Source organism: Pseudophryne corroboree, chromosome 12 (genome assembly GCF_028390025.1).
Source record: "Pseudophryne corroboree isolate aPseCor3 chromosome 12, aPseCor3.hap2, whole genome shotgun sequence".
In the NCBI taxonomy this organism is placed as follows: Eukaryota; Metazoa; Chordata; class Amphibia; order Anura; family Myobatrachidae; genus Pseudophryne; species Pseudophryne corroboree.
This window is the reverse complement of record NC_086455.1, coordinates 142,420,947-142,434,106: the sequence shown is the minus strand read 5'-3', so window position 1 is coordinate 142,434,106 and position 13,160 is coordinate 142,420,947. Positions and strand designations below refer to the sequence as shown.

Genomic DNA, 13,160 nt, shown 5'->3' with positions numbered 1-13,160 from the left:
TCTGAAGCTAAACCATGTAGTAAGTTAGTAGAAAAAAACAGTTAAAATTGATTTATTGATAGATTGGGTTCTAACATGGTAGCAGCTGGATTTGATGCCACATTTCGCAGTGTACCACATCTCCAACAATTGTAGGTGCCCTCCTACTACTTTGCAGAGGGGCCTCTAGAGTGGTTGGGGCTGTGAGACCGGCAGTGGAGATCTGGAGATCAGCATACTGACCCCGGGATCCCGACCGCAGAATGCCGGCAGGCAGAAGGGGGGGGGGGGGGGGGGGAGCGCAACAGAGCCCCTTGCAGGTTTTATTCCCACTCTATGGGTGTCGTAGATGCCCACAAATGTGGGAATAGTCTCTGTTAGTTGGCATGCCGACTGTCAGGGGCTTGATTGCTCATGATCGCGCTGTCGGCATTGTGACTGCCGGGATCCTGCATCCTTTCTAGAGATCAGGCAGTAGTCCTGCATCTGGATGTCTGCTGCACAGACAGCCCGGGCTCATAAATGCACATCCAGTGTGCTGCGTAAATGAGAGGCTACCAATTAAATAACTGAACATAAACACTGAGTTGTTTACTTAAGAAGTAGAGAACTACAATATAGTCTAGAGAATTCCGCCCTCAGGGTGAAGGAAGTTAAACAACACCGCTCTACCATAATTCTGAGCAACATGTGCAGTGAGCGACAGATTACTTGTTACTGAGCAGCATAGGCATAGTAGCATAGGAAGAATGGTCTATCTCAGTGGCTCTTAAACTCGGTCCTCAGGACTCCACACGGTTCACGTTTTCCATGTCACCCAGCAGCTGCTCTGTGTATCACCAACTGCCACATTTTAAAAATCTACAGGTGACCTGCAAAACATGGACCGTGTGGGGTTCTGAGGACCAAGTTTGAGAACCTGTCTATCCATGGAGCTAAACGAACGGTATGAACTGTTAGATAGAGCTAATCAATGGGTTTTCTTACATTTTGCCTTCCTCCTCCAACCAGCAGCTGCAACATCAAAAGATTCCTTACTCCAGAGCTGCCAGAGATAGCTGTCAGAATATTCAACAAAATTTAAGTATGGACGCTGTGCTCCTTAAAACAAGTTATTAATAATAATAATAAATAATATTATTATTACTACCAGTTATTTATATAGGGCACACATACAGATGTAGCCATGCTTATCTTACTGCGATGCAGCAATGCTGCAACACGGCTTGCTGCATGAAATGCCAGGCTGTGACTATTCGCAGCCGGCAATCGCGCTATTAATTCCAGTAAGATAAGCATGGCTACATCTGTATTCCGCAGGACTTTACAAAGATGGGACAAATGGTGAAGTCCCATAGAAGGGAACTATATACCAAGTAAAGCACAGGATAGTATATATTTACTTCAGAAACAGAGGTAGATTTTGTAGCAGCAAAGCTCACCAAGGGGAAGATGTACTAAGCAGTGATAAAACTGGAGAAGTGAGCCAGTGGAGACGTCGCCCATCGCAACCAATCAGCATTGAAGTAACATTTACAATTGACATAATATAAAAGTATAAAGAACAGCTGATTGGTTGCTATTGGCAACTTCTCCACAGGCTCACTTCTCCACTCCTTTCACTGCAAAGGACATCTACCCCCAACTCTTTACAATTCAGTGTTGCAAATCTGTAAAAGAAACGCTTTCACTTCAACATACCATAATTTCTACAGCAGCTGAGAGCAGGAAGCCGCCCAGAGGGGTGTAGTACGGGTGACCGGCGGTCTCCTGACCGCCGGTCACCTTACCGACGCCGGGATCCCGGCGGGGAGGGGCGAGTGCAGCAAGCCCCTTGCGGGCTCGCTGCGGTCGCCACGGGTTCTATTCCCACTCTATGGGTGTCGTGGACACCCACGAGTGGAAATAGTCCCTGTTGGTCGGCATGCCGACCATCGGGCTCACGGAGGAGGTCATGTGACTGTCGGTCAGCCGACCGGCGGTCACATGACTACCACCCGCCCAGAGCAGTGAGCAATACAAAAAGTACATTTTCTGCAATGCATTTTTAACACAGAATATAAGCAATCACATATAACAACTATTAAATCAATTTCTAGAGGTGCAGTCCTGAAGGATCGATTCAGAGCGAATTGAATAGCACCGGAAAAGAGCTCCCGGATCTATTTAATTCAGTGCGATGTTATCCCTCACTAGTGGATTTCGTCTTGCACACCTCCAGGGGTGCAAACAGAAATCAGACAAAACTAGGTCGGTGATGCTGTTTTGTGCCCTAGGGCAACGCAAACAGCAATGCGCTAGGTACTTTAGTTGGAGAATGCCCATTCTCGTGACTAAACACCCTGTTCAGCCAACGAATATGGGCATTCTCCGACTTAGCATCGCGCTGAATTGAGTAGCTTCCCGGGACTATTTAATTCACTCTGAATTGAATTGACCCCTAATTTTGAAAAAAAGGGGGTTGGCCAATAAAGACACAATTGGCAAGTTGAGACTTTTCATTCAAATGTTCGTAGACAAATGTCTACAGCATACCCGGATCCATGGGATGAACCAGCTTTAATTCAGATATCAAATATTCATCAATATTAGCGGAAGTATGAATATGAATGTAGAAACTCTTAAGCTGGGTACACACTGGAGTTATGGGCATTAAGTGTACACATTAAAATAACTTTCCATAGGCATAAACAAGGTCGCTAGCGATATCGGTAAGTAGCGTCTGTCACTAGCGAACGCAGGAGCACGCAATCACCCGTAAACACCAAGTGATGTAGGCAATTTGTGGTTACATAATGGCAAATCGGCCAGACAGCACTCCACTGTGTACCCAGCTGTACTTTCTCACTTTACTTTTTGTGCAGCGGCCAAGTTTTCAAAAGCAACCAGGTTAGTGAAACAGATTCATCTCGGCTCTGAATAGTCCAATTCTGTAAACATACAGAACGTCAGCCCAAAGGACAGCGCCCACCAATAACTAATTTCAACAATGCCTTAGGTAAAGCAGAACGTTTTCAAAGTAATGTGTCTTTATAAGTATAAAATCGTAATGCACTGTTAATAACAGGCTATCAAACAGTGTTTGGCAGATACAATTTACGCCTCGGATATACTAGTCTTTTGTATTTTTATATTTATGTATGGACCCAAAGACACAATAAGATACTGGGATACAACAGAATAATGCAGAGAGAATGTAGGACTAATCTATAAATAGACTATGTCCTGTTCCTCAATCTGGATGTGAAAATCTCACAATTTGTCTGATTCTCTTCCTCAGCTGTCAGTCAACCTGAACTATTGTGTTAACAGAGGGGTTTGCAGAACATTTTAGAGTGAGGATCTGCAGCCTCCCTCTGGCAACGAAAGGGCTGAGCAATGAAGCAATAAGAACACTTATGTGTTTAAAGAAATCTGTGCTAACCTAGCAGGACAGAAAACGATGTAGCTATCTAAATGGTAAATCTCTGGTAGGCCGCTTTGAAAACGCTTAACTTGCACAGCCTTGACGTGTCCTACATCTCCGTCACCGCAGGAGTTATGGTACCCAGTACTGAAAAAAAGAATTCTTTGCACCTGATTTTACTGAATGCTGCAATACTATTTATTATGAATATTTTCTTATATAGTGCTAACATATTCCATAGCTCTTTGGGAGCAAATCAGTAACAGAACAAGACTGGGTAAAATAACAGACAGACAAAAAGGTAAAATGGCCCTGCTTGCAATCTATATATTGGTCCAACTGGGTTTCAAAAGAGGAACTTTCAGTATGCATTTAAATTCATCTGTAGTGTGGAATCATTTAAGGCTCAAATCCCCTTTACAAAAAGTGTTATAACATAAATCACTATGGATACTTTAAGAAGACATTTATTGTTCAATAGGGGTTTGACTAAATATGCTATTATTGCCATTAAGAGTCATGCAATTACCATGCCAACCACAGTCATATGATATACGATGAAGAGAGCAGAAATGCTTCAAGACTCCACCCCTCCCTTCCTCTGTCACTAGTGACCACTGAGGTTCTGCCTAACTGGCTAAGGAAGGAGACAATATTTTGGAAATGGCGGTTATATAAATCTCCCCAACAGAGTAATCATGCAGAGGTAAACTGGCATTGCACCTCAAACAGTACCACATACAAAGTGACAAGACTAAATCTTTTTATATTACATAAGGCCAGCTATCGATCTTTTGACAAAAATCATATTCGCAGATAATTCTGAAAGAGTGGCTAAAAGATGTTGTAAATCAGTGTTAGGCAACAAGTGACCACCCGAACCTCATTCTCAGCCTCCAGCTCCTTCCTACTAAGTCATATCTGTTTGTTGGGGTTCAGAGTGATTTACCGGCGGCCGGCCACCAACATACAGACAGCGGCATCCCGGTCGCCAGCGGGGCAAGCGTAAAGAGTACCCTTGCGGGCTCGCGACAGGTTCTATTCCCCCTCTATGGGTGTTGGGGACACCCACGAATGGAAATAGCGCCTGTGCGCCGGGATTCCGGCTGCTGGCATTACCAGCTGTCGGGATTCCAGTGTCGGTACCCTGACAGCCGGTAAAGTAAACGTATACCGTTTGTTGCAGCTTGTAAGATGTATTTGACAAACCTGCTGATAAGATATTGATTAAATGTTCCAATTTAATTTAATGGTGTGATTAAGGGGCCAATCCAATTACCCACGATTTACTTACTGAGTAAGCTCTGGCTATATGCCACACTTACAGTACCACCCGATTTGCGCCTTAAGCATAATGTGCTGCTCTGTTGAAGGTTATAGTTCTGCCATTGAGGCCCCCAAAATTTGGGTTGACTGTCACTCTGTTAAATGATAAAAGGCTCAGTGCATTTTTGCTTATTTTTTTTTCATAGGATGAAATTTTACAAATAACATTGAACTAAAAATGTCTACAGGGTGAATAAGGTTTAAAACTGCAAAATACACTGTACCCATTTAAACTTTAATACAGTGGTTCCCAAACTGTGTGCCTAGGCACCCTGGGGTGCCTTGAGGTACTTGCAGGGGTGCCTTGGTTTGGTGGTCCAGGGCCAAATCAAATTATTTATGGCCAATAAAACAGGCAAAACCAGTGCTAGTAGCAAACAATCATGATATATGTAGACAAATAGAAGCAAATCCTGTCCCTTACCACATTACTGACCCTAAGGATGACATATAAACACAATTTAAGTTAATATCAGTTTTTGAATTTCTCAATAAGAAACATTTGGCCTAGTGGTGCCTTGATACATTTTTGACGGTCTAGGGCACCGTGATTCAAAAAAGTTTGGTAACCACTGCTTTAATAGATAAAAACCCCACACTACGCAACGGGTGCTGCTGATTCGATAAAAGCTGTGATATAACAAAGCGATTATCTGATCAGTACGCACCCGTACTCACTGAGCAATTTGTTGCTCAATGTGTTCTTTCCTTTGATCTGTAAAACGCCAACGATAGAGCATGTGCAGCACACACTGTATTTTTCACCCAATCAGAAGCGTTTTGAGCATTTCAGTTAAGAACACCGTAACAATCTTACATACTGTATACACTATCCAATTACAGTATCAGCTGATCAGCCTGATAATTAGAGAAAACTGCATAGTGTATGCCTAGCCTTACTGGCAATGACTTCTTGGTCAGATTGGACAGATATATAAAATGTGAACATTTATCTGGAAAGCAAGTGACTGCAGGCAGATAAAGTATGTGTCACGTGATAACAACTTACTGCAAAGCTTATCTGCACATTTGTTCTATAAAGCAGAAAAGCAAAGGGAAAAAAATAATTTAAATTCCTGCTCTGCCCTGAAGTGTATTTAATGAAAGTCTTACAAAAATGACACGGTGATCTCCAAGCGTAAAGTTAGCATTTAGACGCAAAGTAAATATTGGATAATCCACCTTATTAAAGTATTATTCATTTACATATGAAAATGTCTACAAGCTAAACAAATGCGTGTCAACTAATTGCAAAGTTGAAGCCTGGTCATCAAGTAGCAGCAGCAGCGAGTGCTACATACAGTATACAAGCAATTCTAAACACCCTTTAAACACAGAGTTCACCATCTGCCAAAGAATGCTAGAACAGAGAAAGCTATTTGTTCCCATGGCAAAAATACAAGCAATGCAAAAAGGATGCCACAAAGAAAAACAATATTTCTGGTACATTTAGCAACGGTTTAAACAAAAGCACACACAAGCTGAAACAGATTGTACATCCTGAATTGCAATCCTCTTTTGGCTTAAATAGCTGTAAACATACCACTACCTTAATGATAATTCCCCCCCTTTACAGCCTTACGGAACAGGTTCACGCTTTAAAGAAAGCATAGTAGTATAGTGTTCCATGGTGATCATTACATTTCATAGAAAAATACATAAAATAAAAACATCTCACTCCCAAAATAGCCATCAATATTTTGCACAGCAACCAGATACAAACACATAGCGACTGGTGTACCAACCTGCAGCAGGGGCCACTGGCAGAGGATCACACAGCATCTGATCATGTAACCTATAGATGCGTCTTTATCACCGAGCGTTTTTGCACCATATTGCGCGACATGCCTGGCGTGATTTATACGCTCAACCACAAATGGAGATTTGCACATTTCCCTAAGTTTTGCAACTTATTCACATCGTAGCCGCACACAAAGTCGCTCACAGGCACACTACATTAGTACTTGTCGCACATGAGCTGGTAAAAAAAAAAAAAAAAAATCGCAGGTCATGCATAACGATTCGCGGCGCAAAAAATGGCACGGTCTATAGTCTTTGAACCCAGATTAGTGACTGAGTGACACACAGAAGTACAGGAGGAGATGGTAACGGCAGTAGTCAGGGCACCCGAGCACTGTACTTTTGTCGCCTCAGTGATGCGAGTAAGACGCAGACAGGGCTGTTTGGCAGGATTGGAGGAAAGATGCCTGTGGACACATCTGGCTGGCCAGAGAGGATGCAGAGAGCCTGGGCACATGGGCTGTCGTGCCAGGATCAGAGAGATTACGCCTATGTGTGATCCTACAGCACAGGGGAGATGACGGGCAGCACTGCAACACAGGTTCCAGCACTGGCAGAGATCACAGAGCAACATGTGTAACATATAACCAACCATACAGCATGCATCGTGCAAATGGGGTCACTGGAAGCATCACAGCCGGGCTGCACTTCCATCTACACAGCAAGTGGCAGCAAATGCAAAACACAGAGATGCCCACAGCGGCCACTGCTCTCCCCATCACCCGCTGCAGCCGCTGCACAGGAGGCAGGAGCTAGCCGGCTGCAACAATGACAGCTATTAGGGGCACAGCACAGAATGCACATACCCCGTGCACACAGCATCAGCACACCCGCACACAAACCCTCAGTGTCACACACCCCGGAGGAGGCAGCATCCCCCTGGCACACGTACCGGCGTCTGGCAGACAGTATCCCCGGTGAGGTGTCTGGCGCCGCTCGCAGTGCACGCTGGAAGCCCCCCGCCCAGTGTCCAGCTACAGCAGCAGCTCCGGGCGGAGAGCGGAGAGACACTGACACCGGGGAGAGGGGGAGGAGGGAGCGGGCGGGGAGCGGAGACAGCGCGCATGCGCCGAGTGCTGTGTGTGCGACCAACGGGGGCGATACGGAAGGGCGGGGGGGACAAAAGCAGCTGCTGCCTGGGCTGCGACACCCCCGAGCCGAGCGCTGCTGCTGCTGCCGCTCTCTCGCCTGTGGCCGCCGCTGTGTGATCGCTGCTGCTGCCACACACATACGGCTAGCGGGACACCGAGGTGTATATAGTACTGTGCTTACTTGTGTCACATACACACTGCAGGGTCACTGCTACTACAGCGGCCGGCGTGATTTCACTAATGCCTTTCAGTGTTAGCTCTACAGTATACAGTCTTATACAGTGCCACCACATCTATTACACATCACACAGTGTCTCCATTGTCACCACATTATACCCCACAAAGTGAGTGTCACTACATCTATTATACACCACACAGTGTCACTACATCTATTATACACCACACAGTGTCACTACATCTATTATACACCACACATTGTCACTACATCTATTATACACCCCACAGTGTCACTACATCTATTATACACCACACAGTGTCACTACATCTATTATACACCACACAGTGTCACTACATCACTGCTGTTATACCTTACACAGTGTCACTACACACCCCACAGTGACACTACATCTATTATACACCACACAGTGTCACTACATCTATTATACACCACACAGTGTCACTACATCACTGCTGTTATACCTTACACAGTGTCACTACACACCCCACAGTGCCACCACATCTATTACACATCACACAGTGTCTCCATTGTCACCACATTATACCCCACAGAGTGAGTGTCACTACATCTATTATACACCACACAGTGTCACTACATCTATTATACACCACCGTGTCACTACATCTATTATACACCACACAGTATCACTGCTGTTATACCTTACACAGTGTCACTACACACCCCACAGTGACACTACATCTATTATACACCACACAGTGTCACTACATCACTGCTGTCATACCTTACACAGTGTCACTACACACCCCACAGTGACACTACATCTATTATACACCACACAGTGTCACTACATCTATTATACACCACACAGTGTCACTACATCACTGCTGTTATACCTTACACAGTGTCACTACACACCCAGTGACACTACATCTATTATACACCACACAGTGTCCCTACTGTCACCACTTTAAACACCACACAGTGTTAGCGCTACATCACCGCTACTATATACTGTACAGAACCTTACACAGTGTCACCATATCTAGTACAGTATACACCGCAGTATGGATTGCACCATAGATGCGATCGCATACTGCTGATTCCCTGCCCACTGCGCATGCACAGGACACGGTCTGTGCATGCGTGGACAGGACAATGCGATCACATTGATGCGAACACCTCTGCATGATTGACAGGCAGGGGCAGCATTGTGGGGGCATGGCGTCGGAAACAGGGGTGGCTTCGGGCCGTTTCCTATCAGCCGCGTGATGGGGGAAATGTCAGCTACCTGAATGCTGCCAGGCTGCGCAGGCAGGGGGGCTTCCCTTATTTAACAATGCGATCGCAATTAAAACATGAGTAATATGCTCAGGATTATAACAGCAAGCCCCAATCAGGATGGCTGGAAGCCAGAGACAAGGTAATGGCCTAATTATCTGACAGGTGAGACTGCACAGGCCACACAAACAGGAGACAGGCTGCAGTTACACAGACTCACCACATAATGGCCTAAACACGTACATGAGAAAACCTGGAATGCGAACATAAAAACAAACAGAATGCAAACAGGAATGAGCCACAGCGGTGGTTCATGACAGTACCCCTTCCCCCTTGAGGGTGGACTCCGGACTCCCCATCAGGGCCAAAGGGAACTGAAAACAAAACAAGTACACTCAAGAATTCCGACGAGACTTCATCTTCCTCTCTTTACATGATTCCAGAGGTCTGACCAAGGTAATTCCCCAAACATTATCTGAACTTATGGTACCTTCCAGCAAAGGACTTTCATCGTCTTTAGAGCCATAATCTGAGTTGGAGTCTGGGGTTGATCCCAAGATTGGTTTTCTAACCTTGGGGGCTGAAATTTCAGAAGAAATACTGCAGGCAGAAGGAAATAAAGCACTTCCTACTGTCAAGGCTATGGCATAAGGATTTCGGACTGATTCTGAAGACAGCGAAAGATTCTCGGTATGTGAGACAGGTAACTTAGAGAAAATCCGGAGGGTGTTCTCTGGGACCAAATTCCTTGATGACTGCCTCAGAAAATGCTGGAAGATTCAGAAGTATGGGATCCTCTGCCTTAATGAGTCTACAAGCCCATTCAAAAGGCCTCCCCTTAAAGGAGCAGATGAGATGTAAAACAATGTTAGCTGAAGTAATGCCTATGGTAACCAAGTGATTCACTAGAGCAACACAGTGGGTTAAGTCCCCATCTAAAATTATTGATGTAGATACATCATCCGAGGAATCCGAGACCAAATCCGACAATGGATCTTCACAATTAGATGGACTTAAATCCTCCTGTGGAACATCAGAAGCCTGGTACTTATAAGCTTGATCCTTTTTGTTGGACACTGGGTTCTCAGCAGAACTTGCAGGATGAACAACCTCCAATCCACCAAACCTCTTGACCACGGCTTGGGAGAAAGCCTTCAAGTCCTGCAGTACAGGATCTCCTGATGAGATTAATTGGTCAGCGCACTTTCTAGCTTCCCCTCTAAAGGACATGAGAAGAAGCAACACAATCTCTGATTGAGTACAGAGTGAAGCCGTATCTAAGGACTGCAACTTGAGTTCATGAAATTGCTCCAGTTTCCCATAGAAGAGAACCAGCTCTGGATCTTGGTGTGTAGAAAGAGATTGTGTACTCCCTATTGAGGAAACTTGTTGGGATTGCTCTCCAGATCTTACAGGGTAAGAAGTTCTTACAGAAGCTGAGTGTCTAGAAGTCTCTTCAGGGTACATGGCATGAACAACTCCATCTGAGGTCATGACTGGACTCTCTCCTTCAGGAGACTTGACTGAATCTACCCCTCCTGAGGTCTTCACAGAAATCTCCTCTGCTGGTAACTCGGCAGGATCTGATGCTCCACAAGGAGCTACAGGGATTGAGACACAGACAGACGCCCCTCCTGGGGCTACTGGACTAGATGCTAAGACAGACGCCCCTCTTGGGGCTACAAAACTTGATTCTGAGACAGATGTCCCTCCTGGGGCTACATGACTTGATACTAAGACGGATGCCCCACATGAAGCTACAAGACTTGACATGGACACAGATGCCTCTTCTGAGGCTTTGGAGTCAGTTGTCCCTTCAGGGGATGCAGAGTCAGACAACCTTTCCAAGGCCACAGATTCAGAAGACCCTTCTGGAACTGACCCATTATATCCGATGCCCCTCCTGGGGTCGGCACCTCGGACTCCCTTGCTGAGACCGGACCATCGGACTCCCTTGCTGAGACCGGATCGTCGGACTCCCTTGCTGAGGCCGGATCATCGGACTCCCTTGCTGAGACCGGATCATCGGACTCTGGGACTGGATCATCAGACTCTCTTTCTGGGATCGGATCATCGGACTCTCTCTCTGGGACCATGGCTATCGAGACCCCTTCTGGAATTATGACCTTCGAGACCCCTTCTGGGGTTATGGCTTTCGGGACTCCTCCTGGGGTTATGGCCTTCGGGACCTTTGCTGAGGCTGTGACATTTGGAACCTCCACTGAAGCTGTAGCCTTCAGAACCTCCAGTGAGGCTATGCTTCTTGAGTTCCTTCCTGGGGTATGCCTCCCAAGTCCCCTCCTGAGGTACCAGCTTCTAGAACCCCTCCTGCAATTGTGCCTCTTGAGTGCCCTCCTGGAGATTTGGTATTAGTGACCCATCCTGGGTTTGGCAGCTCAGTCACCACTCATGGGGTTTCACAGTTTTTTGAAGGAAGTTCAAGAAATTCAATTATAGAATTATTACAGCCATCATCACAAATATGCAATGAAAGTATGACGTTTTCTATCTCTGTAGGTTTTATAGAAACTCCAGTTTAAATGAAGATCACAATGAAAATAATACTATAGGGATATTAAAAAAACTGTTTTCCTGTATTAAGCCATCATATGGGCTAGTGGTTTAGACACTCGCTTGGGAACAAGCAAGCTCTTGGTTCAATTTCAATTTAGGACCTGTGGCATTTTATATTTGTCTTTTTTGAATTTTATACCTATGTTATATATTTGTTGTTTTATATTTTGTTTTATATCTATTTGGGAGAATATATATCATATTTTTGCAATTGTGTTGTGTATTATGGGAAAGCTCCTCCTTGACCGTATCGGAATGTTAAATAAATAATGAAAAGTATGTCTTAAGTAAGGATTGGCATTCTGCTGGTTAATACAAAAGCATCCAGTGATACATGATCTACTACACCTGTGCAGGTATTTTTGACCAATGAGAATATGAGTCCAATTGGGAAGGTGGGGATATAAGGATTTTCAGTGAATATTGGGGGAATCATTCTATGAGGAAGCACCCTGGAGTGCGAAACGCGTCTGAGTTACCCCTGTACCCCCCAAAGGACTTGTACAGCTGCTGTGGAAACCTGCCATTCATGCTGAGTACATCCAGAAAATCCTCCTGCATTCACTTTTGCTACGGAGATGTTATATGCTAGAGGCACTCATCTTAAAGGAGGCATTGGAGACCGGAGCTGTCAGCTGAGCAGGAATGTTAAAGTTGGACGCAGCCACATTACAGAAACGTTTCCTGGCGGTTGGAGCTCACCGCCAAGAGACACACCCGTCCTAGCCAGCAGTAGAGAGTATCACAGGTATGGCTGTACACCACTCATTCCTGCTGGAGGATATTTGTTTAATTAGAACATAGCCCATTACAGCTTCTCTCTCAGGGCTTAAACAAATAGGTACGGTGCATTGAACAGCATTAATTTCCAGCACAAGGAATACAATCCATTATAATGGACGTTGAGATACAAAGTTTTTAGTATGGAGATACCATTTATTGAATGAGGACATATTTATACATTGTATCTGGATTAAATACAGGAAGAGTCACGTGGCTATACAAAAAATCCATTTGATCATATCTTTATGTATAACACTGGATGCTGTTTGAGGTTGTCTTCCGCAAGCAGGGTCCTCTCTCCTATTGTCTCCTCTACGTAATTATGTAGCGTGCGTAATTATGTAAATACTGTATGTATGCTTCAAATGTGTAAATTTTCTGAAACGGTCTAGTATACTTAATATTCCTATGTAGTATTTTGCACTGTTATCTATGGGGGTAATTCCAAGTTGATCGCAGCAGGAAATTTTTTAGCAGTTGGGCAAAACCATGTGCACTGCAGGGGGGGCAGATATAACATGTGCAGAGAGAGTTAGATGTGGGTGGGTTATTTTGTTTCTGTGCAGAGTAAATACTGGCTGCTTTATTTTTCACTGCAATTTAGATTGCAGATTTAACTCACCACACCCAAATCTAACTCTCTCTACACATGTTATATCTGCCTCCCCTGCAGTGCACATGGTTTTGCCCAACTGCTAAAAAATTTCCTGCTGCGATCAACTTGGAATTACCCCCTATGTGTGGTGCTAAGGAACTGTGGCAG

The 13,160-nt window shown here is 44.8% G+C and overlaps 1 protein-coding gene across 7 annotated transcripts in view; it reads right to left on the bottom strand.

Annotated features, from left to right (window-relative positions):
* Positions 1–7,587, bottom strand: part of FUT8 (fucosyltransferase 8) — a 374,060-nt gene extending 366,473 nt beyond the window's left edge. For 4 of the 7 annotated variants that reach the window (XM_063948115.1, XM_063948114.1, XM_063948119.1 and 1 more), the window contains exon 1: positions 7,404–7,587. The gene's annotated coding sequence lies outside the window, so the exon portion shown is untranslated. Of the gene's footprint in view, positions 1–6,456; positions 6,477–7,369 lie in introns of those variants that run through there. The other 3 variants (XM_063948117.1, XM_063948123.1, XM_063948118.1) reach the window with 3 other exon arrangements.
* Positions 7,588–13,160: the final 5,573 nt, after the last annotated feature.